The sequence below is a fragment of the Perna viridis genome, chromosome 2, assembly GCF_037379345.1.
Source record: "Perna viridis isolate PV_CMFRI_1.1 ecotype Kerala chromosome 2, ASM3737934v1, whole genome shotgun sequence".
NCBI lineage: Eukaryota > Metazoa > Mollusca > Bivalvia > Mytilida > Mytilidae > Perna > Perna viridis.
The window spans coordinates 3,156,096-3,162,095 of NC_142446.1; positions in this window are offsets into that span (position 1 = coordinate 3,156,096).

Sequence of the window (6,000 nt, forward strand, 5' to 3'; positions counted from 1 at the left end):
AATTCACTATTTAATTACAATGCACGGAAAAGCATTGAACTTCAAGTACTTGATCTAAATTCAGTATTAACTTAATATGCAAATTTTTTTTCATTACATTTTTGTGCGTTTGCAGTCATTGTTTTCCTTTTATTTGTAATTGAAACCGTTTATCTGCACTTTGAACAGTTAATGTATGATCTGCAGAAAGCCTTTTTCGAAGACTTTCTTCTGCATACCTGAAGTGGATGGTACCAGTTTTCACAAAAGTCGCACGAGACTAAATCTTCATAATATAGATGTTTGGCAAGTTACAACCATCGACACAGCCTATTTCTATTTCAATTGTAAAGCTTTGATTCTTTTGAATACACCTAACATATGCCTTTAACGACTATGTTTCCAAGTTCACATTCCCGAGTAAAACCGTATGGAAGAAATTCTCAGCCATGCAATACATAACTTTGAAACTAGCGAATTGCAATCCCGAATGAACAAAAGATAATGAGTTTATAAGATTCAAAGAAATCCAAAACAAATATGTCCCTAGATCTGTTTGGACTATTCCCAAGACGGCTTCTGAACTACGAGATTCATTCTAGGTTTCAAAAAGGATTACATGCCCACCTCAACAGCAACAAAAACTTTGTGCGAAATGTGACAATTGGTACCAGGACACATTATATCACAGTGTTTTTGAATGTTCGTATTCTGAACCATTACGGGATGCGTTCTGGAACAAAGTAATTGACAATGACGTTAAGCTGTTTGTTTATCTGGACAACATTGAAAGTGAAATACTACTTCAAACAATGATGGGTAAAGTTCTCCCTGATGACAAATTTAGTGACTCCACAAAAGAGAAATTTTTGAGATTGTCATTTCACCTTCTGAGACTTATGAACATTTCATATCTTTCCGAGTGAATAATCTTAAAATGTCAGATTCAATGAACATAACCCTAAAAAAGTCTTCATGTATTTACTGTTATATCTTGCCTGGTCTCACATTATATATGATGATCCATATAATGACGCTGTGCAGGTTTGTGTGTTTTTTCCAACAGAATACATTATAAAAATAATATAAGGAAGGCATTGACCTTAAAAGAGCGAAACACAAAGTGCTAATTTCCCCTTTCAAGAAGTTAATTTACTTCATGCCATTAATCATTTTTTCCTAGTTTGATTAGGATATTTTCGTCAGTAGGAACCGGCAACGAACATTCCAGTTATTTGTACAATTATCTTCAATCTTCATTAAAAAAAATATCGGTCAAACAGTTTCGGATTCGGCGTAGAATGGGATTAGTCACAATCACATCAATTGGAAGTATCAGTTTTGAAAAAAGTCCGAGTAGTTCCGATCAATTAACATAGACGTCTTTGAAATGTTTTTGTCTAGGCAGCAATTTTTACTATTTATAAAGCTTCCATAGATTTTCCTCAGAGTTTCTCATTTTTAGACGAATTTCTCAATACATTTAGGAGCGAGTTTCGCGCGCATATTAATTAGAAATGGTATGCATTCAGAAATCTTCTTGATAAGATAAGAAAACTTCATTCTGATTCGGTATAGTATATTTGTATAGGCAAATGGTCCATGCATAGAATATGTATTTCATAAAACAGAAATAAGGTGTGCCCTCAAGTAAGTACATCACACTCAGTTACATAGCACTAGTGTTAAGAGCGACGAACATTTTGAAGACTTAGTTAAGGAATCAAATTTCCGGTGGCTTTAAAAAGCATTCTTACTTTAATATCTAAGACTAAAGGACATCTTCCTAGTTCTTCATAAACATTGGAGCTAGGCGTTGTTGATTTAACTCGGAGTAGAAGTTTACAAAACTTCAAATGGATTTTTTTTCTACAATTTCATTATTACCAAAGCCCCATATTTCATAACCATACTGTAGGATTGGCTTGACTAGTTTATCAAACAGATCCAGCTGGCATTTAATTGGAAGATTATGGACTCGCTTTTTTTTTCAGTGGACTATACATGGCTTTATTTGTCTTTTCAGCTAAATGATGTTTGCAGGTTTTAAAGTTTCCACTCTTCGAAAAATGTACACCCAGGTAGTTAAAGTAATTTACAATTTCTACAGCAGAATTGTAGACAAAATCCATATTCTTTAATTGTCTTTTACGCGAAAAAATTAATATTTTCGTTTTTTTTTCAACATTAACTCTTAATTCCCGTGTGTCACAGTAACTCTTTACATTTGTTCAATGAGTATTACAGATCACTTGCCGATTCAGCCATAATGACAGTGTCGTCATCATTTGAGGTGACAAAACGTTTTAAAAACATAATTCCTATACAATTGCACTAGTTATGCATTTAAGCCCATAATATCTTTATTGCTAAAAATGTCTCGAGATCCTTCAAAAATAAATAAGAAGGTGGCAGATTTCCCCCCTGACGCACTCCTATTTTTACATGGGAAGTAGTCTGATTTCTGAACATTATGATTTGTACGAGGTTAGATGTTTCGATACATATTTTGCTTAACTTGAAATATTTTCCCGCTTATATTATTAAGTATCATTGTTTGCCAAAGGGCGCCTCTTTACAGTATCAAACGCCTTTTCGAAATCTATGAATGCACAATACAGATTCTTTTTCTTTAAATTTAGAGGATGAAGAACAAAAATATTGCCAGCGGTAGAATATCCTTGGAATCAACATTGGTTTCCCTTGATCAAGAAAGATTCATCTGAAAATTTTAGCGTATTATTCAGTACAGACGTGAAGAGCAGCTCACTATAGTTATTGTTCTATAGTTGTTTGGATTGTATTTATCTCCTTTGTTTTTATAAAAGGGTTTTATAGTTCCCACTAGCCACGACTTTGGAATTTTACCTGTTTCAAATACTAAGTGAAAGTATTTTTCATACACATCAATAAATTTATCTAAAGTGGCCTTAATATATTCGTTAATTATAGCGTCATCGGCACTTTGAATTTTTGCAACACTTGTATATATCTTCCTTTGTGATAGGCATATTTATTTTCTCATTAATGTTTTCAAAATTATTATCTTCCAAAAAAACACCTTCCATTAGTACCACTGAACTTATCAGAATTTAAATCTTTTAAAAATCAAACTGTTTCGTGCTGTCAATTTCGGGCTGCTTACAAGAGTCTCGATCGTTAAGGATTTTCCAAAATTCCTTTTGGTCTTCGCATCTTAAGTTATCCATACAGTTTCTGAAGGTTTTTCTGTATTCAGCTTGTGCTTTATTTAGAACACTTATATAATTCTTCCCGGCCTTTTTTCATAAAAAAAGTTTGCGGATGTTGTTTATTCTTTTCTTTTCGTCTTAGTTTTCTGAACCCCTCTGAGACAATAATACTCTAGTATTGAACCAATCAAAATTCAGCAAACTGATTTGAAGTCTAATAGAATAGAACAGAATATATTTTATCCCAACCAAAGGGTTCTTTCATTACCGAGCCTAGACAGTTACATATGATAATAATTATCAGACATCTGGCATAGTCTATGCACGGGGGCTTGCTCCCACTATCAGACATCTGGCATAGTCTATGCACAGGGGCTTGCTCCCACTATCAGACATCTGGCATAGTCTATACACGGGGGCTTGCTCCCACTACCAGACATCTGGCATAGTCTATGCACGGGGGCTTGCTCCCACTATCAGACATCTGGCATAGTCTATGCACGGGGGCTTGCTCCCACTATCAGACATCTGGCATAGTCTATGCACGGGGGCTTGCTCCCACTATCAGACATCTGGCATAGTCTATGCACGGGGGCTTGCTCCCACTATCAGACATCTGGCATAGTCTATGCACGGGGGCTTGCTCCCACTATCAGACATCTGGCATAGTCTATGCACGGGGGCTTGCTCCCACTACCAGACATCTGGCATAGTCTATGCACGGGGGCTTGCTCCCACTACCAGACATCTGGCATAGTCTATGCACGGGGGCTTGCTCCCACTACCAGACATCTGGCATAGTCTATGCACGGGGGCTTGCTCCCACTATCAGACATCTGGCATAGTCTATGCACGGGGGCTTGCTCCCACTATCAGACATCTGGCATAGTCTATGCACGGGGGCTTGCTCCCACTACCAGACATCCGGCATAGTCTATGCACGGGGGCTTGCTCCCACTATCAGATATGCAGCCCCACTAGTATATACTATGAATCTAATGAATAAACACAGGTATCACCATCAAATACTTCTTATTTTATTTAGAACTACCCCTTTACAAGGGGCGCCTACTACCAGGGTAAAAATGGTGGCGCGTCTACACATAATAAACCGGACTATGAACATGTCAACATTTTCAAGACGCAAAGCTCATAGAAAAACGAGCTTGGCATAAAATAACAGATCATCAATCATAAAACAGTTCAATGCAAATAAAAATGAACCGAACGGAGACATATATTAAAATCATTATTTTAGAAACTCATTCATGAGATCGGAACAATCCTTTATTTTTTCCTTTATACAATCGCAGAAATGGCCGACATCACTATTAAAATGTATTTAATCTAAAAAGATTTAAGTGCCGGTCTATAATCAAAGTACTCATGTACTGAATCAATTTATATCGATTGTTTACCGCCACAAATAATGTCAAATCGCAAAAAAAGATAAATGGGGTCGACTTCAAAAGTATCAACATAATCTTGTTAACTCTTTGATTTAAATTCACACAAATGTATGCTGACAAAATTCCTGGGGAAATTACTATCATCAAAATTACTAAGCATACTTCTATTATTTGTCATCCCCGATGTCACAAAGCGTCATGTCATGTACTCTTTTTGGCATAACTGTCTAATGCAAAGAAAGGTGTAATTTTTAAAGTGCTGCTGTTCTGAAATGCACGAAACAGTGACGAATACATCAGGGTGGTTTCAGGGTTGGGTCACTCTTTTGTTTATAAGTTTGTGTAAAATTTGGTAAAAAAATGAGCAAATAATAAGCCTGGAACCCCTTTCTTTACCAGGGTCACTGCCCCCTTTTTGCAAACATTTGGATCCGCCACCACATGAAATGACAGCCTATACAATTGGAACTCAGCATCCCTCTTCAATTTTTCATTTCTAGAATTGATGAAAAAAGTACCAGCATTAAAAAATGTCCCCTCCTGGAAATAAAAAAATATATATATGACCTAAGAAAATAATTGATCCCCCTACATTATATTTATAAACGCATTTTTCGACTTATACGTCTGTTTTACTTGAATATCATGCGGTGACGCATAACGAGAAATTTTGTTTCTTTGCTGAATTGGAAACTATTAACGTACAATTTCTTTATTTTAGATGGATGGTATGCACTTACTGCTGAATTTTCAACTGAAATAAACACTTTTGACTCTATCCTTTTTACACGAAGAAAAATTACCTTGATGACCGAGCATTTAAAGCCTGCCAAATATCACTAATAAAAAATATAAATTAAAAAAAAAACAACCTGTGTGATAACAGTCACACAGAATCCGAGGGAACCAAGATTCGAGAGAAAAACAAAAGAATATATTCCAGGGTTAAAGATTAGACAGCGAAAAAAATACACACACACAACAAAGACCATGAAATAACACATTCAAATTTAAACTGGAAGCATGGACCAGACACCCGACGAGTTGCTCATTTCAAGTAACGTCCGGGGTATACGAAAGAAGAAAGGAATTTCATAAGACAGTGAACAAGTTGATTCTCTTGGTGCAGATGAATACACCATAACGATCCACGAGTTCATGATGACGATCATGTGTAGTGATGACTTTGATCTTGCAGCAACATAACCCTGTTCCAGATGCCTCATTGTAAGATTTATAGTACAAAAAACCGCGTAAAGTTTCTGCAAGCATTGGCGTAACATGAGTTGTGATATGAAAACTCCATACGCAGGTGCTGCAGGGACGTTGCCACATGTGAAAGGAAAGTTGACAATAAGGAATGAGAAGTCATCGCGTTTGTCGTATAGTTTGGTCATGATGTTTTTCTTTTCCATCGATCT